Source organism: Mixophyes fleayi, chromosome 3 (assembly GCF_038048845.1).
Source record: "Mixophyes fleayi isolate aMixFle1 chromosome 3, aMixFle1.hap1, whole genome shotgun sequence".
NCBI lineage: Eukaryota > Metazoa > Chordata > Amphibia > Anura > Limnodynastidae > Mixophyes > Mixophyes fleayi.
Genome location: NC_134404.1, coordinates 305,824,162 through 305,849,287, shown reverse-complemented (window position 1 = coordinate 305,849,287; position 25,126 = coordinate 305,824,162). Strand labels below are relative to the sequence as shown.

At 42.0% G+C, this 25,126-nt stretch overlaps 1 protein-coding gene across 1 annotated transcript in view; it reads left to right on the top strand.

Annotated features, from left to right (window-relative positions):
• Positions 1-25,126, top strand: part of PCSK2 (proprotein convertase subtilisin/kexin type 2) — a 141,889-nt gene that overhangs the window by 7,112 nt on the left and 109,651 nt on the right. The gene's annotated exons all lie outside the window — the stretch shown is intronic.

Sequence of the window (25,126 nt, the reverse complement as noted above, 5' to 3'; positions counted from 1 at the left end):
AATTGCGCAATTTTAATATTATTTTAAAGGATTTTTGCTTTTGCATATAGAGGATTCAAATCTGAGTAAGAGTAGGGGGAAGTGGAATTAAAAAAACATGACTGAGGAAGAAGATAATGGCACAATGATAACATACTTGGATTAGAGTAACTGACCCTTAGGGCTAGATTTACTAAGCTGCGGGTTTGAAAAAGTGGGGATGTTGCCTATAGCAACCAATCAGATTCTAGCTGTCATTTAGTAGAAGGTACTAAATAAATGAAAGCTAGAATCTGATTGGTTGCTATAGGCAACATCCCCACTTTTTCAAACCCGCAGCTTAGTAAATCTAGCCCTTAGTGTGGACAACACTAAACCCTTTTATTCAACCCACTGACTGCATCTAGCTTTTCTCAATGCTTTCTTTCACATGTAGTTAACTGATGCATCAAACAGCGCTGAGGGTCGCACTACACTACAGAGTATACTATGGCTGAAGCTGCTCCTTAGAGGGCGCTATTGTGCTGAATCCACCAACATGTTATTGTGCTGGCAGGTGGGCATGATGGTGCCTACTCACTGATTTCTGATTTGGCTTGGGTAAATATTTGATAGCTTGCACCAAAGATGGCTTTGGGCTCCAATGACTACTTTTGCCCTGTTGTTGCAGAATGCAAATGTAAAAAGAATATCTTACTATTTGTTCACTTTATGTGAATTAGCCTCCGTGTTACAAGAGAAAGGCTGCAAAACTGTTATCAATGGTATGTAGGGGTCGGTATATAAAAAAATTGATGGTGGCAATAAATGATGACGATAATGTTAGACTGCCAACTGCATTCACTATCCCACCATGACTCTGATTGTGTACTCAACCAGACTTTTCCCCCTGCCTATTGTATGTCAAAAGGTAGCAGAATTGGATTAAATATGGACCCCACAAGTCTCTGTAACTCTCATAACTTCCCACTCTATGTTTTTAGTGTTCACCTCTCCACTATCTCACAAACAGAAATGGGGTGTGTTTATTTTATCTATACTAAACGATCTCTATAACTTGCTAAATCAAGCACTGCACTGACATGGTCATTGTTGATGGTGGATGGGGGTTATTTCTGTTAACAAGTATGTTTTTTGTAGATTTTGATTGGTTCCTTTAAGGCCAATCCACCTTTTTCAGTGGTTATGTTGTAGTGTTATATTATTGATTAATAAGAATTACAGAAGAGTACCAGTTATCCCAAAAGAGTTTTGTTTATCTTGAGACTTCATAATCTTATTAAGATCTCAGAAAACAAAATATAAAATGCTTTCACAGGCAATTATCTGCGATGGCCGTGGGGATCCATAGAGATAACTGTTTTTCCATCAAAAATGCAGACAAAATTTTTAGAAATTTATAATGATCCTTCCTTGAAGTCTGTGATTGTGAAGTGCCGTGACTAGACTACTAGGGTATGTAGGCATTTTGTATAGCATTGTATGGTGGAAACAGCGAGTGACTTCTCATAGTAGAAGTGTTTCATGTTAAGATTGACTGAAAGAGGTTTCCAACATAAGAGGCCAGGACAAGGCAGTCTGCAACACTGTGATTTTGCCCCAAATAACCAGGCAATCACTTATACCGCTTTCATACTGCCGCCCCTGCAATTTCCCGGGTTTTTCAAGTCGAGTTTTTGCCGAGCCACGGAGCGTTCCAGCTCAGAGACCCCGTTCACACTGCACCTTGGACCCGGAAATTTCCCGGATCGACCCCATTCATACTGCACACGGGTCTTCCCTGACAATAAGTGTGAGTCATCACAAGAGGAGCTTTCATTGGCTGAAAAATATTGAGGTAATTTAAAGGGGACTAGTTTTCTTGCACACAAAGTCGAGGTCAAAGTGGGTGGTGACTGTTCACAGCATTGCTTTAATCATGGTCGACGAGTCACTTTTGTGTAGCCCAGAGTTCATGTTTTATTGCGTTTATTTGCTGTTTTATACAGCAGATGAGAGCTTGATGCAGCTGCTAACACTGTGCTACCTTGCACAGTGTCATTTCAGGAGGAGAAAGGAGCGATTTCTGGCACAGAGGGAGAATACTCGGTGTCTGTATATGCACAGGAGGAGAGCCTTTCTCAGGGCCAGCATTTCCTCCATATTGAGATTCAGTGCTGCGACTAACCGAACAATGTGCCAGAGAACGCAGCCACGGAGAAGCTTTCTGGTCTACTGTGGAATCTTTTGAGGACAGCAGTGGATCGCACACTTTATGTTACGTGGGACATTTCACTATGTGCTGGACCTTATCACCCCAGCACTTTTCTAAACAGTCAACACACTTCAGAAAACCCATTGCACCAAGTGGGAGGCAAGTAATTGTGTTGTGGTGGTATGATACCCCAGGCGAATACCGCACAATCTCCTGCTTGTTTGGAGTGGGGATATCCACAGTTTGCACTGTTTTGCATGAAGTCACAAGGCATTGCTGGAAGCCCTTTACCATCGCTTCATCTCCTTACCTGAAGGACAGCGACTGGATGACACCATCACTGGATTCCTGCAACGTGGATATCCACAGTGTGCTGGAGAAATCGACGGGACACACATCCCTATCATTGCCCCCACAGACAACCCTGCAGACTACCACAATTGCAAAGGTTGGCATTCCATGGCATTGACCACAACTATTGGTAAGCATAATTTTTTAGTTTAATGTGACTGTGCCTTACGATGTTTATTGTAAAACAAAGGTATATATATTTTATTTTCAGTTTCATAGATGATTTATTGGCTGGCCTGGACATTCCCATGATGTCAGAGTTCTGGCCAATTTTGATCTGTACCAGATTGCAGAGGACAGACAAGATGGCTGGTTATTCCCTAGAGAGGTAAATATCTATAATTTTTGGATGATGTTTTCCTCAGCTAGATAATACATTCATGTATTTTTGGGTATTTATTTACTGCAACTGTTCCTCTCTAGATGTTCCGCTTTCAAAATACACTTAAAACATATACCAGCAGGTGTATTGTGTTCTGTAACCAACATTTGGGTAGCGTGTTCATGTTTTTTTTTATTTGGAGGTAGACAATATAGATTAAAGGATTAATAGGTGTACTGATTCTTTTAAAAATAAATGTTCCAATATTCTCTGTAAAGCACTATTGAATTTTAATGTGTTACATTTCTTCACAGAAATCAAAGTGAATGATGTGGAGAGCCCAGTACACATCATCGGGGGATGCAGATTACTCTTTGTGGTGATGATTGATGAAGGGCTTCACACAGCAACATCAACTGTCTGTGGAACAAATTTGCTTCAACCATACTCTCAGCTCTGCACAGATGGTGGTAGAAGATGCCTTTGGACGCTTGAAAGGACATTGGCGGTGTTTATTGAAGCGCAATGACATTGACACCAAACCTATGCCCCATGTAGTTGCTGCTGGATGTATTTTACACAATATTTGTGAAATACAGAAAGAGCAGTTTCTACCAGAGTGGAATGTACAGGACTCTGAACTGTCAGTGCTTTCTGTGAACTCTACGGGTTATGAGCTAGAACTCACAAATACCTCTGCAGAACTCATTCGTACCACCATCACCGCCAATCTGTCCTCCATTATAGAGTAGAGCAGACAAGGGATAAGTAAAGAAAATATTTTTATTCAAAATGTTTTTTTCTTTGTTAAATGGTACATATTTCCTCATATGTACCTATATAAAGTGCTGATTTGCAAAAAAACCGCAAAATATAACAATAGTAAAAAAAACATATAAATGTACACACCCATGTGCGCAAACAGTAGTGCAAGTCTACACTTTCTTTCAGTGTTTGCTTAGATCACAAAACATTTTTAACTTTAAATAACAATATACATATTGTTGCCTTACTCTCAGGCAATAACAAAATTATAATTGTCCTCAACATTATTTCATTACTTACAACTGTCAGTAATGTGGGTAGTCTTGATTTGATTGACTTGCTATGTACTCAGGGTTATGGACAGTAGTTGGATATTCTTGATTATGGGTAGTGGGTGGGTAGTCAAGGTTATGTGTAGTCATTTGTGTTTGATGATGTGTGGTATTTATTGGCCTACCTGAGTTAGGTGGGACATTTGTTGGCCTCTGTTATACACGGGGTAAGGCGCCTCTACATGGTATGGCGGCTGTGCATGTCCCTGCATTCTTGGCAGGAGTAGATCCAGGTAACCCATCATACATTCCCGGTTTTCTCACGGAGAATACGCTCATGCATATCCATGATTTGGGTTATAAAGGATTCCTGGAGCTCGCACTCATTGTCCATGAATCTTTGAAGATGTGCATCCTCTTGGGCAGCCATAGCCATATCCATTTCCTTTAGGTGGTCTAACATCACTGTGGTCATGGTTTTGGTAGCTATTTTCATTTTATTTGGTCTCTTCCTTTTTTTTGGAACATTGTAAACTAGAAATGGGAAAAAGGAAGGAAAACAGTAGGATCACTGAGGATGACAGAATATTGCTGCAAAATTTAAAAGCAGTGTTGTAAGCAGATATGTGCTTGAGGCCTCCTCCCTCCTGCGCAATAGTTTCATGCTGCAACATATACGTGTTCATATTTTAATAAGTTTGTATGCTTAATTTAGGAACAAACACACAGAGATCCCCCAGCACACTGCTATAGCCAGCAACAGATCTGCTATGTCTACTGTAGATAAAAATGCAAAAGTCTTAGTTGCACACATTTGCAAATGTATGTTAAAGCCGGAGTGGCGGGTGGCTTTAACATCTTTTATAGTTGTAGTTGTGCCTAGTTGTTAGTTTATTATTACATTTACTAATTAAGAAACTTACTGTTTGAACGTAACGTTGTGCTCTGTAGTGATTGCAACGGTTGGTTCGCTGACAACGGTTGCGTCTCTTGGAAGGACCGCGTATCTACTGCAGGCTGTGCTGATGCTAAAGGTTGCGAATCTTAAAACTCATCTGCTGACAAATTTATTGTGCCCTCTGCACTGTTGGACCACTCCAAATCAGCATGTTCCTCTACTGACTCGTCGCTAGTCACCAGACTGACTAGTGGCTGGACTGACTGCTGTCTGGTGGAGGAGGAGCATCCCGGCAACTAGATGAAGATAGTGCAATGGGATTTGAAAGTGCTGAATTTCCAAACACCATGTTGCATTGCTCATAGTACGGCCATTCCATTCTCGCAGCACCGCTGTTCCGACGGTTGTTATCATGGACTTTTGCATATTGTTTACGCAGGGATTTTAATTTGTTCACAACCTGTTGCTGGATGCGCTTTATTCCACGTTGTGTCATGATTTTTGCAATGGTTGAATAAACAGTTGCATCGTTTACAGTACCTGTAATTTGTCTTTTTATCTCTTCCTCCCCTCTGATATTTAGCAACTCTCTGACCTCTTCTTCCATCCAATGTGACATCCTCTCAATGCTTCTCCTTCTCCTTCTAGACTCTTCTGCAGCAGCACAATGATGACGTCATCCTCAAGCATCGGAGACACCCAATCAGCTTCTTTCTGTGAGACCCGGGCTGAAAAACCCAGGTCGCACCATTCATACTGCAGGCTAACCAGGGCCAACACAGGAATTGCCCCACCAAAAGTCCCGGGTCTAAATCCTGGGTTTTCAGACCCGGGATTTTTCACTGACACCATTCATACTACGCCTAAACCAAGGTCGTCTGGGCTTGCCCTGGCAAAAACCTGGGTTTTTCATGCAGTATGAATGGGGTATTTTTGTATTTTTCTTAAGATGAAAACTTATCAGAGTTCTAGTATTCCCTAAAGGAATTAGATTTCAATCTAAACAACAGCATAACTGGGATGATTTATCGATAGGAGCCAAAACAGCTGCTGGGTGCAATATTTGCTGCAGGGGTGGTGGGAATGTAAAATGCCTGATTTAGAGTTGCTAGGGAAGCTTGAATTAGCAGATTTCTGAAATGCAGTACAACTGGTCGGTATGTGTATGCAGCATACAAGAGCATATAGCATTTTCCTTGCTTGCAAAAAGTTGTTTGCATTTGCACCTCTAGCAGTGCAATTTAGTTTGTTCAGTTGCAAACTCTGCACGAAATCTGCCCCAGAATGCTTATGGTGTGAATTACACTTCTTAAAAGCAGTCATAAAACATGGGCATGGCCAATTAAACTAATCCATATGAATAACGGGTTTAATGAGTAGGTCTTGACAAAGATTTTTTTTTTGTAAATTAAATTATTTTTTTAAATGCCATTTTGATGTTCAGAAATAAATCAGTGTATTACAAAGGCAAGTTGAAATCAGTTTGGGAAGAAATACAGCTGCTTACATTATTGGCCTCCGTCATCACGCATTAATACATAAATTATACATTCATGTTCTATTATGTCAGACTGCATATCTAAAAGCAGAACCCAGAAATTATAGTTTTATGCTGTTCTAAATGGCAAAACAATGTAGCAATTGGCTTTTATTTCATGTTTCATTGTTAATGATGAAATTCAAGTATATATAGACAAATGGAGCAAACAATGAATATTCATGAAGTCAAGAATACAAGGATAGTAAGATTTCAATTGTTGATAACCCCACTTTTGTACATTTTGCCAAGTGTATAGCTACCGCGCAAATCCTTTTATAAATTAATTACCCATTCTCAAATACCTGTATAAGTGTGATCCTTTCCAATTAATCTGTTTCCTCTGCATTGGGAATTCCTGAAGTAATCTGGCCTCCACAAATGAGGAATCAATATGCAGAATTGGCTCACTGGAACGCAATGTTAGAATTTCTATCCCACCCCCGGTGAGATTGGTAAGAATAAGAGTTGACGCTGGTACTTTCGGATCTTATTAAGCTGTCTAAATGAAGCGATAAATAAGCTACACGCCTTTCAGTATTCGCTTATCTTGGCTCAACAGTTCCCCCATTTATTGAGTCCCAATTAAGCAGAGAAAGGGTGCGGTAAGGAAGATGGGTGAATCATTTTCAAAATGACTGTTCTGGAAATGGAAATATCAATGAACAAGGTAGTATTTGTTTGAAAAATGGAAAGGTATTAAACCATTCTTAACAGAGATTCTGCATTATTCTTGTGCAGATATACTTATGCAGAATAAGTCTGTCAGACCAACTGACCTTGCTCATCTCATACAAATAACGTGTCGCATGCCAGCCACTGATCCCAGGACTCACTTACTGGGTCTGGCAACCGGCACTTTCTACCTTCAGCGGGTTCCAACTAGGGATGAGCGCGCTCGGATTTCTGAAATCCGAGCCCACCCGAACGTTGCGGATCCGAGTCGGATCCGAGACAGATCCGGGTATTGGCGCCAAATTCAAAAGTGAAACTGAGGCTCTGACTCATAATCCCGTTGTCGGATCTCGCGATACTCGGATCCTATAAATTCCCCGCTAGTCGCCGCCATCTTCACTCGGGCATTGATCAGGGTAGAGGGAGGGTGTGTTAGGTGGTCCTCTGTGCTGTTTAGTTCTGTGCTGTTTAGTTCTGTGCTGTTTAGTTCTGTGCTGTTTAGTGCTGTGCTGTGCTGTGCTGTTTAGTGCTGTGCTGTGCTGTGCTGTGCTGTGTTCTGCAGTATCAGTCCAGTGGTGCTGTGTGCTGTGCTCTGTCCTTCTGAGGTCAGTGGTGCTGCTGGGTCCTGTGCTGTGTCCTGTTCAGTCCAGTGGTGCTGTGTCCTGTGCTCTGTGCTTCTAAGGGCATAGTTATTTCCCCAATATTCCCCTGTGTTTAAAAAAATAAAAAAAAGTTTTTTTAAAAAATACCAAAAACTACTTTAATATTTTTTAATTACCACAAAATTTTCACAACCAATCCTGCAGTATAAGCCCATTGGTACTGCAATATTACCAAGTTCACACATTCAGCAGTAAAAGTCCAGTGGTACTGCAATATTACAAAGTTTACACATTCTGCAGTATCAGTCCAGTGGTGCTGTGTCCTGTGCTCTGTCCTGCTGAGTTCCGTAGTGCTGCTGGGTCCTGTGCCGTGTCCTGTTCAGTCCAGTGGTGCTGTGTCCTGTGCTCTGTGCTTCTAAGGGCATAGTTATTTCCCCATTATTCCCAAGTTTTTAAAAAATAAAAAAAAAGTAAAAAATAATAAAAAATTTAAAAAAAAAAAAATATATAATAATTATAACCAAATTTGCAAAACCAATCCAGCATTATAAGTCCATTGGTACTGCAATATTACCAAGTTCACACATTCTGCAGTATCAGTCCAGTGGTGCTGTGTCCTGTGCTCTGTCCTGCTGAGTTCCGTAGTGCTGCTGGGTCCTGTGCCGTGTCCTGTTCAGTCCAGTGGTGCTGTGTCCTGTGCTCTGTGCTTCTAAGGGCATAGTTATTTCCCCACTATTCCCAAGTTTTTTAAAAATAAAAAAAAAGTAAAAAAAAATAAAAAATTAAAAAAAAAAAATAAATATAATAATTATAACCAAATTTGCAAAACCAATCCAGCATTATAAGTCCATTGGTACTGCAATATTACCAAGTTCACACATTCTGCAGTATCAGTCCAGTGGTGCTGTGTCCTGTGCTCTGTCCTGCTGAGTTCCGTAGTGCTGCTGGGTCCTGTGCCGTGTCCTGTTCAGTCCAGTGGTGCTGTGTCCTGTGCTCTGTGCTTCTAAGGGCATAGTTATTTCCCCACTATTCCCAAGTTTTTTAAAAATAAAAAAAAAGTAAAAAAAAATAAAAAATTAAAAAAAAAAAAAATATATAATAATTATAACCAAATTTGCAAAACCAATCCAGCAGTATAAGTCCATTGGTACTGCAATATTACCAAGTTCACACATTCTGCAGTATCTTGTGCTACATATAATGGAGACCAAAAATTTGGAGGATAAAGTAGGGAAAGATCAAGACCCACTTCCTCCTAATGCTGAAGCTGCTGCCACTAGTCATGACATAGACGATGAAATGCCATCAACGTCGTCTTCCAAGCCCGATGCCCAATCTCGTAGTACCGGGCATGTAAAATCCAAAAAGCCCAAGTTAAGAAAAAGTAGCAAAAAGAGAAACTTAAAATCATCTGAGGAGAAACGTAAAGTTGCCAATATGCCATTTACGACACGGAGTGGCAAGGAACGGCTTAGGCCCTGGCCCGTGTTCATGACTAGTGGTTCAGCTTCACCCACGGATCTTAGCCCTCCTCCTCCTCCCCCCCCCTACAAAAAATTGAAGAGAGTTATGCTGTCAGCAACAAAACAGCAAACAACTCTGCCTTCTAAAGAGAAATTATCACAAATCCCCAAGGCGAGTCCAAGGGTGTTGGTGGTTGTCAAGCCTGACCTTCCCATCACTGTACGGGAAGAGGTGGCTCGAGAGGAGGCTATTGATGATGTAGCTGGCGCTGTGGAGGAACTTGATGATGAGGATGGTGATGTGGTTATTGTAAATGAGGCACCAGGGGGGGAAACAGCTGATGTCCATGGGATGAAAAAGCCCATCGTCATGCCTGGTCAGAAGACCAAAAAATGCACCTCTTCGGTCTGGAGTTATTTTTATCCAAATCCAGACAACCAATGTATGGCAATATGTAGCTTATGTAAAGCTCAAATAAGCAGGGGTAAGGATCTTGCCCACCTAGGAACATCCTCCCTTATACGTCACCTGAATAACCTTCATAGTTCAGTGGTTAGTTCAGGAACTGGGGCTAGGACCCTCATCGGTAAAGGGACACCTAAATCCCGTGGTCCAGTTGGATACACACCAGCAACACCCTCCTCGTCAACTTCCTCCACAATCTCCATCAGATTCAGTCCTGCAGCCCAAGTCAGCAGCCAGACTGAGTCCTCCTCAATACGGGATTCATCCGAGGAATCCTGCAGCGGTACGCCTACTACTGCCACTGCTGCTGTTGCTGCTGTTAGTCGGTCATCTTCCCAGAGGGGAAGTCGTAAGACCGCTAAGTCTTTCACCAAACAATTGACCGTCCAACAGTCGTTTGCCATGACCACCAAATACGATAGTAGTCACCCTATTGCAAAGCGTATAACTGCGGCTGTAACTGCAATGTTGGTGTTAGACGTGCGCCCGGTGTCCGCCATCAGTGGAGTGGGATTTAGAGGGTTGATGGAGGTATTGTGTCCCCGGTACCAAATCCCCTCGAGATTCCACTTCACTAGGCAGGCGATACCAAAAATGTACAGAGAAGTACGATCAAGTGTCCTCAGTGCTCTTAAAAATGCGGTTGTACCCACTGTCCACTTAACCACGGACATGTGGACAAGTGGTTCTGGGCAAACGAAGGACTATATGACTGTGACAGCCCACTGGGTAGATGCATCCCCTTCCGCAGCAACAGCAACAGCTGCATCAGTAGCAGCATCTACAAAATGGCTGCTCATGCAAAGGCAGGCAACATTGTGCATTACAGGCTTTAATAAGAGGCACAACGCTGACAACATATTAGAGAAAATGAGGGAAATTATCTCCCAGTGGCTTACCCCACTTAGACTCTCATGGGGATTTGTGGTGTCAGACAATGCCAGTAACATTGTGCGGGCATTAAATATGGGCAATTTCCAGCACGTCCCATGTTTTGCCCACACCATTAATTTGGTGGTGCAGCATTACCTCAAGAGTGACAGGGGTGTGCAGGAGATGCTTGCGGTGGCCCGCAAAATTGCTGGACACTTTCGGCATTCAGCCAGTGCCTACCGCAGACTAGAGGCACATCAAAAAAGCTTGAACCTGCCCTGCCATCACCTCAAACAAGAGGTTGTGACGCGCTGGAACTCCACCCTCTATATGCTGCAGAGGATGGAGGAGCAGCAAAAGGCCATTCAGGCCTACACAGCCACCTACGACATAGGCAAAGGAGTGGGGATGCGCCTGAGTCAAGCGCAGTGGAGACTGATTTCCGTGTTGTGCAAGGTTCTGCAGCCATTTGAACTTGCCACATGAGAAGTCAGTTCCGACACTGCCAGCTTGAGTCAGGTCATTCCCCTGATCAGGCTGTTGCAGAAGCAGCTGGAGAAAGTGAGGGAGGAGCTGGTAAGCCATTGCGATTACAGCAAGCATGTAGCTCTTGTGGATGTAGCCCTTCGTACGCTTTGCCAGGATCCGAGGGTGGTCACTCTTTTAAAGTCAGAGGAATACATTCTGGCCACCGTGCTCGATCCTCGGTTTAAAGCGTATGTTGTGTCTCTGTTTCCGGCGGACACAAATCTACAGCGGTGCAAAGACCTGCTGGTCAGGAGATTGTCCTCTGAAGAGGACCGTGACATGCCAACAGCTCCACCCTCATTTTCTTCCACATCTATGGCTGCGAGGAAAAAGCTCAGTTTTCCCAAAAGAGGCACTGGCGGGGATGCTGATAACATCTGGTCCGGACTGAAGGACCTGCCAACCATTGCAGACATGTCTACTCTCGCTGCATTGGATGCTGTGACAATAGAAAAAATTGTGGATGATTACTTTGCTGACACCATCCAAGTAGACATGTCAGACAGTCCATATTGTTACTGGCAGGAAAAAAAGGCAGTTTGGAAGCCCCTGTACAAACTGGCTCTATTTTACCTGAGTTGTCCCCCCTCCAGTGTGTACTCGGAAAGAGTTTTTAGTGCAGCGGGGAACCTGGTCAGTGAGCGGCGAAGGAGGTTGCTTCCTCACAACGTTGAAAAAATGATGTTTATAAAAATGAATAATCAATTCCTCAATGAAGTACAGCACTGCCCTCCAGATACTACAGAGGCACCTGTGGTTGTGGAGTCCAGCGGGGACGAATTGATAATGTGTGATGAGGAGGAAGTACACACTGTAGGGGGAGAGGAATCAGAGGTTGAGGATGAGGACGACATCTTGCCTCAGTAGAGCCTGTTTAGTCTGTACAGGGAGAGATGAATAGCTTTTTTGGTGTGGGGGCCCAAACAAACCAATCATTTCAGTCAAAGTTGTTTGGTAGGCCCTGTCGCTGAAATGATTGGTTTGTTAAAGTGTGCATGTCCTATTTCAACAACAGACCTCTCAACTGCAGCTCATCCCTCCTCTGCGGGGATAATGTCTCCTGTGCTCTGACACGTCACTCTGTGTACTCTCAGCCTCAGGATCTGACACTACAGCTACCATGCCTCTTGTAGCAGCCCTCACTCCAGGGCCTCTTCCATGTGCAGTGTCCCCCTCTCTCTTGGGTTCACTATAGTGGCATGGAGTTCTCCCCCTCATCCAGGGCACACATTCCTTGCCCTGGCTCAGTCACCACGCTCAGACTTCCAGGCAATGCTGGGGGAGCCTGGGAGCTTCCACCCCAGGTCCCCAGCTACAACTCTCCTCTCCTGTGTCTTCTCTCTCTTTCTGACACTTTAAAGATCGTGCCTTTAAATGAAAAAGTCAGTCTTCATTGCACGACTATGTGCAAGTGCAACAGGGACATTTTTTTGGGTTTACAAAGTCAAACAATAACACTACGACCCTGTCTGTCTGGGGTCTGTCAATGACGAATTGTCTGGAGCATGTTTTGAGGAGGTATTGTGGCCCCGGTATCAAATTGGGTACCGGGGCCACCCCACTATGCAGTCCAGATACTTGTTTGGTGGAATTCCGACACGTGGAGGGTTTTTAAATTATATTGTGGCCTCGGTACCAAATTGTGTACCGGGGCCACCACACTACGCAGTCAAGATACTTGTTTGGTGGAATTCAGACCAGTTGAGGGTTTTATTATTATATTGTGTGGACCACTCTATCTATACCACACTACAACTCTATACCACTCTATTTCCTACTTTAATTCTATTTAATTCTATTTCCTACTTTAATTCTATTACTAATTAATTACCATAAAGAGGAACAAAAAAAACCAATTTTACCAAAAGTATAATATGACTTAGACTTACAAACACTACACTTGAAAGATCGTGCCTTTAAATGAAAAAGTCAGTCTTCATTGCACGACTATGTGCAACAGGGACAGTTTTTTTGTTTACAAAGTCAACTAATAACACTTGGACCCTGTCTGTCTTTAACATACTTGATGGGATCTCAATGACGAATTGTCTGTAGCATGTTTGGAGGAGGTATTGTGGCCCCGGTATCAAATTGGGTACCGGGGCCACCCCACTACGCAGTCCAGATACTTGTTTGGTGGAATTCTGACACGTGGAGGGTGTATTTATTTTATTGTGGCCCCGGTATCAAATTGGGTACCGGGGCCACCCCACTACGCAGTCCAGATACTTGTTTGGTGGAATTCTGACACGTGGAGGGTGTATTTATTTTATTGTGGCCCCGGTATCAAATTGGGTACCGGGGCCACCCCACTGTGCAGTCCAGATACTTGTTTGGTGGAATTCTGACACGTGGAGGGTTTTATTATTATTATATTGTGTGGACCACTCTATCTATACCACACTACAACTCTATACCACTCTATTTCATACTTTAATTCTATTTCATACTTTAATTCTATTTCATACTTTAATTCTATTTCATACTTTAATTCTATTTTATACTTTAATTCTATTACTAATTAATTACCATAAAGAGGAACAAAAAAAACCAATTTTACCAAAAGTATAATATGACTTAGACTTACAAACACTACACTTGAAAGATCGTGCCTTTAAATGAAAAAGTCAGTCTTCATTGCACGACTATGTGCAACAGGGACAGTTTTTTGGGTTTACAAAGTCAAACAATAACACTTTGACCCTGTCTGTCTGGGATCTCAATGACGAATTGTCTGTACCATGTTTGGAGGAGGTATTGTGGCCTCGGTATCAAATTGGGTACCGGGGCCACCCCACTATGCAGTCCAGATACTTGTTTGGTGGAATTCCGACACGTGGAGGGTTTTTAAATTATATTGTGGCCTCGGTACCAAATTGTGTACCGGGGCCACCACACTACGCAGTCAAGATACTTGTTTGGTGGAATTCAGACCAGTTGAGGGTTTTATTATTATATTGTGTGGACCACTCTATCTATACCACACTACAACTCTATACCACTCTATTTCCTACTTTAATTCTATTTAATTCTATTTCCTACTTTAATTCTATTACTAATTAATTACCATAAAGAGGAACAAAAAAAACCAATTTTACCAAAAGTATAATATGACTTAGACTTACAAACACTACACTTGAAAGATCGTGCCTTTAAATGAAAAAGTCAGTCTTCATTGCACGACTATGTGCAACAGGGACAGTTTTTTTGTTTACAAAGTCAACTAATAACACTTGGACCCTGTCTGTCTTTAACATACTTGATGGGATCTCAATGACGAATTGTCTGTAGCATGTTTGGAGGAGGTATTGTGGCCCCGGTATCAAATTGGGTACCGGGGCCACCCCACTACGCAGTCCAGATACTTGTTTGGTGGAATTCTGACACGTGGAGGGTGTATTTATTTTATTGTGGCCCCGGTATCAAATTGGGTACCGGGGCCACCCCACTACGCAGTCCAGATACTTGTTTGGTGGAATTCTGACACGTGGAGGGTGTATTTATTTTATTGTGGCCCCGGTATCAAATTGGGTACCGGGGCCACCCCACTACGCAGTCCAGATACTTGTTTGGTGGAATTCTGACACGTGGAGGGTGTATTTATTTTATTGTGGCCCCGGTATCAAATTGGGTACCGGGGCCACCCCACTACGCAGTCCAGATACTTGTTTGGTGGAATTCTGACACGTGGAGGGTGTATTTATTTTATTGTGGCCCCGGTATCAAATTGGGTACCGGGGCCACCCCACTACGCAGTCCAGATACTTGTTTGGTGGAATTCTGACACGTGGAGGGTGTATTTATTTTATTGTGGCCCCGGTATCAAATTGGGTACCGGGGCCACCCCACTACGCAGTCCAGATACTTGTTTGGTGGAATTCTGACACGTGGAGGGTTTTTTAATTATATTGTGGCCTCGGTACCAAATTGTGTACCGGGGCCACCACACTACGCAGTCAAGATAGATAGATGCGTATCATAGATAAAGTACATTCAGTGGTGTGGGGCAAATTGAAAAATATTCAAAATGCACTGACATTATCAAAAACAAGAGGTTGTCACACGCTAAAACTCCAACATGTATATGATGGAGAGGATGGAGGAGCAGCCGTATGTGTAGTGTAATGCAGACCTGTTGAAGGTTTTTTATATATTTTATTGTGGTGCCCAGTGCCCACTCCTCTAGTCAGTCCAGGTACATTTATTGGTGCGATTCATAAAAGTTCAGGGTTTTTAATATATTGTGGTGACCCACTCCTCTACGCAGTCCAGGTACAATTATTGGTGCGAATCATAAAAGTTCAGGGTTTTTAATATATTGTGGTGACCCACTCCTCTACGCAGTCCAGGTACATTTATTGGTGCGATTCATAAAAGTTCAGGGTTTTTAATATATTGTGGTGACCCACTCCTCTACGCAGTCCAGGTACATTTATTGGTGCGAATCAAACAAGTTGATGGTTTTCTTATTATATATATTGTGGTGACCCACTCCTCTACGCAGTCCAGGTACATTTATTGGTGCGATTCATAAAAGTTCAGGGTTTTTAATATATTGTGGTGACCCACTCCTCTACGCAGTCCAGGTACATTTATTGGTGCGAATCATAAAAGTTCAGGGTTTTTAATATATCTTGTGGTGACCCACTCCTATACGCAGTCCAGGTACATTTATTGGTGCGATTCATAAAAGTTCAGGGTTTTTAATATATTGTGGTGACCCACTCCTCTACGCAGTCCAGGTACATTTATTGGTGCGAATCAAACAAGTTGATGGTTTTCTTATTATATATATTGTGGTGACCCACTCCTCTACGCAGTCCAGGTACATTTATTGGTGCGATTCATAAAAGTTCAGGGTTTTTAATATATTGTGGTGACCCACTCCTCTACGCAGTCCAGGTACAATTATTGGTGCGAATCATAAAAGTTCAGGGTTTTTAAGATATTGTGGTGACCCACTCCTCTACGCAGTCCAGAAAGATACCTTTTTGCAACGTTTTGGACTAATAACTATATTGTGAGGTGTTCAGAATACACTGTAAATTAGTGGAAATGCTTGTTATTGAATGTTATTGAGGTTAATAATAGCCTAGGAGTGAAAATAAGCCCAAAAACTTGATTTTTAAACTTTTTATGTTTTTTTCAAAAAAAATCCGAATCCAATACCTTAAATCCGAACCGAGACCTTTCGTCAAGTGTTTTGCGAGACAAATCCGAACCTCAAAAATAACGAAAATCCGGATCCAAAACACAAAACACGAGACCTCAAAAGTCGCCGGTGCACATCCCTAGTTCCAACATGGTAGGCGTTTGCAGCGTCCTCCTCATTCATCCTGCTTCCCCTAGTGGCAGACACGCAGAACTGCAGTACATTCTATAACTTCAGTAATGTGACCTTGCCCGTCCAATTCAAATACCTGAGTCTAAATAAAGGAGACTCAGAACATACTATGGAACCTGAGCATTAGGCTCACACCTTACTCCCTTGTTTCTGCATTTTCAGTACCTCTGGTGACTTGTTCTTGTGTATTTACCTCCAATTGTTCCCAACTTCTCCCCTGTTTGCTGATTTTGGCTCTGAACCGGATCTGTTTGGCTCTGACCTGGCTTGTCCTGACGTTCTTTCCTGAATTACAATATGACACTTCCCCAGCCCACTAGTGTACCACTCCCGGCTTGTTGACCTCTCTTCTTGTGTTCACCGCCATGCCACACCTGGTGACAAGGAATAGGGCTGCGACCTGCAAATCTACCTGCAGCAAACACAATGCCTACTTGCAGGGGTCTTTGGTGAAAACTGGTGGTTTGTTAGACTTCTCACCTCTGTCATTGCCAGCGCCAAACCAGACTGGTGTACAAGAAACCACTATTCTCCTAGAACTATGACTATGGAAAATATAATTTTGGGCAAAATGCAGTCTGCAAGAAAACAGGTTAATCAGCAAAATGTAAAGTGCACTGTTTCAGCATTAAATGTTAACTTATTAGAAACATGATCTTTCTGTTCGGTATTCATACAATCACTGCTGGAAGATTCATAGAGACACAGTATCTGACAGCAAGCATGAACTTTTTGACCTAATGTCTTCTCAATTTCCTTTTTATATTTCAGCTTTGGATACTGTTTCAATACTGGTTGTTATGATTTATTTTTCATTAAAGCGCTACAGTACATCTGATTACTTATAAATGCTTGTGTTCCCTGGCGTTTGTAGCTCTAACTTCAAACCACCAATATTGTCATGAAATACATTTCCATATATCTCCCTTGAAGCTGTCAGTGATGGGATCCAAAGCATGACCTATTGTTTCAGCAGATACTCCTGCCATTTGTATAAGCCCAGAGGTAAGTTAAAACAAAACATAGTTAAATAATTCAACACCTTTCTCTTTAACAGATTAAAGATGAGCCTTGCAGGTATTAGGTTATTATAGCAAAGGCCCTCCATGCCCATCCTTATTAATAAATAAAATGCCCTGTTGACTACACTATATATATATATATATATATATATATATATATATATATATATATATATATATATATATATGGTATAGCCGATTACATATCACATATTACTTGTAAATAAAGGAAGTAATCTATTCCCATTTTGATAGAATGTCTCTGCTCTCACTATAGCACAATACTGTGACTTTTAAAACCTTTTGCGGCAGTTCCAAGTCAGAAGATGCAGAGATTGTAAAACTGATGTAATTCATTGTAAAACACTTTGTTTTCTTGCCTTTACTGCTACTGGTTAAAGTTAGTTGCCTGCCCCGCGTCAGCACCCACAGCTAATTTTGTACTTCTGATTGTCCACACCAAGGGGTAAATTTATCATGCTTCGGTTTCGAAAAAGTGGAGATGTTGCCTATAGCAACCAATAAGGTTCTAGTTATCATTTATTTAGCACAATCTACAAAATGACAGCTAGAATCTGATTGGTTGCTATAGGCAACATCTCCACATTTTTAAACCCGCAGCTTGATAAATTTACCCCCAAGTCTTCTGCATGGAAGGTTATTGGGTGCTCCTTAATATGACAACACCTATAAAAGTCCAGGCTTAGCAACACTTAGATGCTCCTTCTAGGTTTTTGCTTCTTATTGTGAGTATTATTGTCATTGATTTTACTGTCACATGACGTTTGCTTTGTTCCTGACCATGGAATGGTAATTACTGGGATAACAGATGTTACAGAGCCCAACAGCTTGAGGCCCTGTCATTGGTCGCTTGTAAGCTATACTGGGCAGCTATGTGCACAAGACGTGGAGCAATTTAGTACCAGTGAACACATTGGCCCTGACTCATTAAGGAGCGTAAAACAAATTTAAATTGCGTTTTTTGAAAATGCACGTAATTTGGACATATGTGCATCCATATTCACCACTTTAAAATGAAATAATTAGCTTAATATGTGTGGTTCCACAATACAGGATAATTTGTTATCCTTATACTTACGACTGCAAAATACTGCTATAATTTGCAAAACCAATCACTGGTTCTCCTCCAATTACATATTGAAAATATATCATATGACAATCAGTTAATTATCAAGTTGCGTGTTTAGAAAGAGCACAGATCGCGTGCTTAGTTGTGAACTTATTCCAATCCAAGCGTATCTCAAGATACATTTTGATTTGAATCTGGGTTGAAGTACGCTCTAACTAAACAATACTTGCCATACGTAGACCCACAAAACAGACTGCAATATACACACATGTGCACAATGAAAGTTCACATAAAAATGCATAAAACGTTTATTTGATCAAAAAATAAAACAACAGAATAATCATTTATATAAACATTAATTTTCAAAAATAATATGTATCTATATATTTGTTACATTAATTACGTAAATAAAGATAATTTCAATGCGTACTGTACATATAATGTATTTTAATGGTACATTTTAGTTGCATACAGTTGTTCTGTGGTAGCTAGTAGCATGCATATGTGTCATTTTTAAATCAAAGATTTGCCACATGAGTCAACTCAATCAGTCGGCATTTTCATTTGCTCTGTAGTGAGTGCAAAAGATACAGCTGAAAGCAAGCGTACTTATGACAAACACAGTATTCGCCCGCAATCTGCGTTGAAACGCCCTTTCTGTACATGACCTATGTTAGTCCACCCTTTCCGTCCTCTGTTCCGCCTCTAAAGTCGTAGGGAATCGTAAGTTTCATTGGCGTTCAGATATGAATTGCATGCAGTTGCATTCATTGGCGTAATGTCTGTTTCTAGGCATGCGCAGAGCATGTCTGAAAGAATGGACTCTAAGTTTCATGTTTTTGGTGGTGAGCCATACTTTATTTTCTGGACGTGAAGAAAATGCCAGTCAATGACGTATGGCTTTTGACAAGTATTGGTATTATGTAGAACATTAGAATTTTTTTTCCTGATGTCTTGCAGATCAGAAGTGGAATAGTGAGACAATAAAACATTGGCTCTTAAAAGACTGTGTTCCGTGAATATCACCAAAGAAATCCGTGGATGAGGATGTCTCATGATAGTCTTATTTAATCCCCTATAGTCAATACAACATCTTCGGGAATAAGGTCCTTCTTCTCTGCAAAGGAAGAAAAATCTCTAGCAGTTTTAGTGAATGACTGGACTTTTCTAAAATCTCTTTAATTTATATGATATAAGGCTGCCAATGAAATGGATGGCACAAAATTATTTTTTTTTAAGTCAAGTATTGAAACATGAAATTTCACAAGGAAGTACTACAACTGGACATTAATTCATTAACTAGAAGAAGTTAGTTGGAAGTTAGGAGTGCAAGATAAGGACAGAAAGAGATTCTTTGTTTGGAAAGCTGTTAATGTTGCCTATGATGGCCTCTCTGGAACCTTTAACTTTTCACTGAGAACTGGCTGACAAATGGTCTGTGGTGTCACAGTACAAATACAGGCCAAGGGGCCATTGGCATGTGTATTCCTTTTTGGATGAAAACTATCCACCGTATATAATCCTGTAGGGAATAAGCAGTGGCCTCTGGAATTTTCGAGGCACAAGAGAAGAATTCATCTTTCATCGTCTTTCTAGAGAAAACTCCCTGAGCAGACATCAATTTTACTGCAAGAAGTAATGAGACTGTCCAGAGATGTTGGAACATCACAGTCTGCCAGCTCATCCATTATCTTGTCCAAAATGCCCTGCCACAAAGGGGTCTTAGAGTTTCTTTGTTCCTCCAAATATATGAAGATAATCTGAAATCGGCTATATTATTGACTTTTGATCATAGTACCTTGTCCCAATAGAGTTGCATAGGTTTTGTACAGAATTCAAAATACTGTTATGAATGCAGCAGTATTGTATACAATAGTGTTGTTCTATACACAAACGAGTGAGGCTCACACTACAGTTTCTCCACAAATTAGACAAATGATATATGCTATAATGAGAAGTTCTGATACAAAATTTCCAGCCTATGGCTCAAATTGTACATTTTTGACGAAACCCCAATGGGCCTGAAAATCCTCATCTTAGTGAGCTGGAGAGGGCATGCACAGATAGAGACTGGCTGTACAAGCACAGGTACAGCAAGTTAGGGAAGTCTAATAGCAAGTAATGCCTGAAGTAAGTAAAAGAAGGTAGACACACCTTGCATAAACTGAATAATATGATCATCCTTGGCTTACTGCTTCACTTGGTTAGAGAGGTCCAGAATGGGCAAAGTAGCCAAGAGAATGAGATCATTCTCCATGTCCTCAGCAAACTGTCAGGGGCGCTGTAACTGGACCCACCTTGCTGTTAGTAGTTGGTGATAGTTCACCTGGGCCAGTGAGTCTTATGAATGTTCAGCCCTTGCTAGGTACCTCTTCAAGGATGTGATGGGCTTCACTGAGGGACATACACACAAGTTTCTGCCACTGTTTTGTGCCTTTAAGTTGCACTTCAGGGGAGAAGAGCATTTCAAGGTGGACTCTGCTCGATATTAAATAATAATTCAAATACATGAAAGTGACACATGTAATATAGACAGTCCCAATGCCACATAGGCTTATGAGTAAAATGTAATCAGATTAGCACTGTCTGAACCACTTCTGTCAATACATTACTATGAGAGGACTCTTTATCCATTGACAGACCCTTCTCTGACTTAAAAAAGCCTTTTGATGACAGGTTAGGTGATACACTTCTAGCAAGAGCTTCTTGAAGGTCTCAAAACTGTTAAACCGAAAAAGGAGGTCACAATTAGAGATGGGCGGGTCCAGTTCTCCGAGAACCGAACCCACCCGAACTTTGGGTATCCGAGTACCGAGCTGAGCAGCTCGGTACTCTCCCGCCCATTCCGAATCCAAATCGAGGCCGAACGTCATTGTGACGTCGTCGGATCTCGGGACTCGGTTCTCGCGATACTTCAACTTTATAAATACACGCCTCCACAGCAATCCATCGCCATTTGACAGAGGGAGAGAGCAGGGTGTAGTCATAGGCTAATTAGAGCAGGGACAGAGAATACAATATTGTTCTTGCAATTGCTCTAACCAAAATCGCTAGTGCAGAGAGGAGGATAGAGGTTTATTATTTTTTCTTCATATTTGGCACTCCCCAGCGCTTTTGGGGTGTCCCCCATAATTGTGCATTAATATTTCTGGCTGTCAAAAGTCATATCTGTCAGCAGTATCTACTAAATAATTTGTAGCACACCTCAGTGTTTTTGGGGTGTCCTCCCTAATTGTGCATTAATATTTCTGGCTGTCAAAAGTCATATCTGTCAGCAGTATCTACTCAATAATTTTTAGCACTCCTCAGTGTTTTTGGGGTGTCCTCCCTAATTGTGCATTAATATTTCTGGCTGTCAAAAGTCATATCTGTCAGCAGTATCTACTCAATAATTTTTAGCACTCCTCAGTGTTTTTGGGGTGTCCTCCCTAATTGTGCATTAATATTTCTGGCTGTCAAAAGTCATATCTGTCAGCAGTATCTACTCAATAATTTTTAGCACTCCTCAGTGTTTTTGGGGTGTCCTCCCTAATTGTGCATTAATATTTCTGGCTGTCAAAAGTCATATCTGTCAGCAGTATCTACTCAATAATTTTTAGCACTCCTCAGTGTTTTTGGGGTGTCCTCCCTAATTGTGCATTAATATTTCTGGCTGTCAAAAGTCATATCTGTCAGCAGTATCTACTCAATAATTTTTAGCACTCCCCAGTGGTTTGCGCTCAGAATGGATTCAAAGCAGTCCACATATGATCTAAATGAGCAACCAGGTTCTGTCACCAGTCCTGATGTTAGTGTTCCCAGTACGTCATCTGGCCAAGGCGATGTCAAACAACAGAGTGTTTTCAAATTAGTGCAAAAAACAAAAACCAAAAAAAAATTTACTGTATTGAAGCGAAAAAGAAGTGTAACTGAGCAAAAGTTAAGTGACGATAAAAAAAAAATTGCAAGCATGCCATTCTACACACGCAGTGGCAAAGAGAGAATGAGGCCTTCACCTTTGGCTATTAGTGGCAGATCCCAAAAAGTTACCCAGGCTACAATTGGTGCACAACTACTGTTACGCGTCAAAGCTGAGCTGCAAGATACCAGTGAGGCATTACAGGAGAATATTTGCTCTGATTCACAAATGACAACAATCCCTGTGGAGAGTCCATCCAACAGTGGGATGTCTAATCGTGAGCATTCTGCTGATGTGTGCCTTAATAGCCCGAGTGTAGCCGGTGATACCCAAATTGAGGATGCCACTTTGGAATTAGAAGAGGATGAGGGGGAGATTTGTGTAGGCGACGAGGGCGCTAATGAGGATGTTGATGAGGATGAGGTTGTTTGTGTAAGTCCTGCACCAGTGGCAGCAGTTCTGGCACGTGACAAGAAAAAGGCCATTGTCATGCCTGGGCATAAAACAAAAAAATCCACTTCTTATGTGTGGAATTATTTCTACCCAAATCCAGACAACAATTGTATAGCCATTTGTAGTGTATGTGAAGCCACAGTCAGTCGAGGGAGAGACCTTAACCATCTTGGAACCTCGTCTATGTTACGCCATTTAACGAGAGTTCATGGCAAAGTGTTGGGAAAAGCTGAAAGTTCTTCCCAAAAGAATACAAGCACTCCCTCATCAGCTAAGACCCTCCGCTCACCGACATACCGACGGCTACAAAATACACCCACCACACCATCCTCATCAATATCCTCAGTAGCGCTCGGAGTTAGCCCGGCATCCCACTTAAGGCTGGATGACTCCGGCACTATTATTGATTCCTCTGAAGAAAGCGTTAGTCCTGCTGCTGCTGTTGCTGCTGCTGGGGGTGAATCGTCATCCCAGAGGCAGGTGAATAAAATGAGCAGTCCTACATTTCAGCAATTAACTGTGAAACAATCATTTGCGAGGGGAAGCAAATATGACAGCAGTCACCCAGTCGCCAAGCGAATCACAGACGCCATGGCTGCAATGTTAGTGTTAGATCTGCGTCCAATCTCCACAATAAACGCAGCTGGTTTTTCACAGTTAATTGAGGTTTTGTGTCCGCGTTACAGAATTCCATCGCGACACCATTTCTCCCGTAAAGCTATTCCACAACTATACCAAAAAGTGTGTAAAAATGTAGAGATTGCGCTGAAAAATGCCATTCTGCCCACTGTTCACTTAACCACAGATATGTGGACAAGTGGAAGTGGCCAAACCAAAGACTATATGACTGTGACAGCCCACTGGGTTGGTCATTCACCTTCACCAGCAGGAACAGCAGCAGCATGTACACCACTACGTAACATTTGTCACAGGCAGGCCACTCTTTGTATCACCGGCTTCACTAACAGGCATACGGCTGACAATTTGTTACGCAAACTGAGAGATGTGATTGATGCATGGCTTATACCACTCGGACTCTCCCCAGGGTATGTCATTTCAGATAACGCCAACAATATAGTGCGAGCATTACAGCTGGGTGATTTCCAACATATTCCCTGTTTTGCTCACACCATCAACTTGGTGGTGCAGAGCTTCCTACGAAATAACCGTGAGGTGCAGGAGATGCTTTCGGTGGCCCGTAAAATTTCAGGCCATTTCAGGCATTCAGCCACAGCATGTAGGAGATTACAGCAGCTCCAAGAGCAGTTTAACTTGCCCTGCCACCAACTTAAGCAAGAGGTGGTAACTCGGTGGAATTCCACCCTGTACATGCTTCAGAGGATGGAGGAACAGCGCAAAGCCATCCAAGCATATTGCACAAGTCATGACATTGGGAAAGGAGGGGGGATGTATTTCACTCTTGCACAGTGGGGAATCCTTTCAGTGCTGTGCAAGGTGCTGAAACCATTTGAAGTTGTGACATGTGAGGTCAGTGCAGACTCTGCTAGTTTGAGCCAAGTCATTCCTTTAATTAGACTATTGGAAAAGCAGCTTGAGAAAATGAAGGAGGAGCTGAAAGCAAGCAATTCAGCAAAGTATGTTGGCCTTGTCGATCAAGTACTTAATTCGCTTCACAATGATCCTCGAGTTATTAAGATCTTGAACTCGGATCAGTACGTTTTGGCCACTGTGCTTGATCCAAGGTTTAAAACCTACATTGAGTCTTTACTTGTAAATGAGCGAGATGTGAACTTTTGCAAGGAGCTATTGCTCAGCAAGTTGGCCGCTGAACTGGGCCTCGGCTTGACGACGTGTCCTCCTTCACTTTCTCAAGCTGTTGCTCGTAAAAAATTAAATTTCCAAAAAAGAAGCAGGGAAGACACAGGGGGCAGACGAGAACAATTTAACATCTGGGCTGGTTTGAAGGATTTTTCAAAAAAATGTGTCACTTTGCCCATAACTCCATCCAATATGAGTATAAACATGCAAAGGATGGTGGAGGATTACTTTCAAGAGGTAGTTGATATGGAAATGTCAGACAGTCCCTTTCCTTACTGGGAAGAAAAGCAGGCCATTTGGAAACCCATGTACAAACTTGCTTTGCAATACCTAAGCTGCCCACCCTCCAGTGTGTACTCTGAACGAGTGTTCAGCACAGCAGGGAACTTAGTCAGTGATCGCCGTAGAAGGTTACTTCCCAAAAATGTGGAGAAAATGATGTTTATAAAAATGAACTACATCTTCCACGAGGAAGGCCTTCACCATCCAAGACATCCAAGCACTGACTGTTCTCTAATGGCGGATTCAAGCGGCGATGAATTGATAGTCTGTGATGATGACGTACACACTGATGAGGGTGAGGATGAAGCTGAAGATGATGCCGATAACATCTTT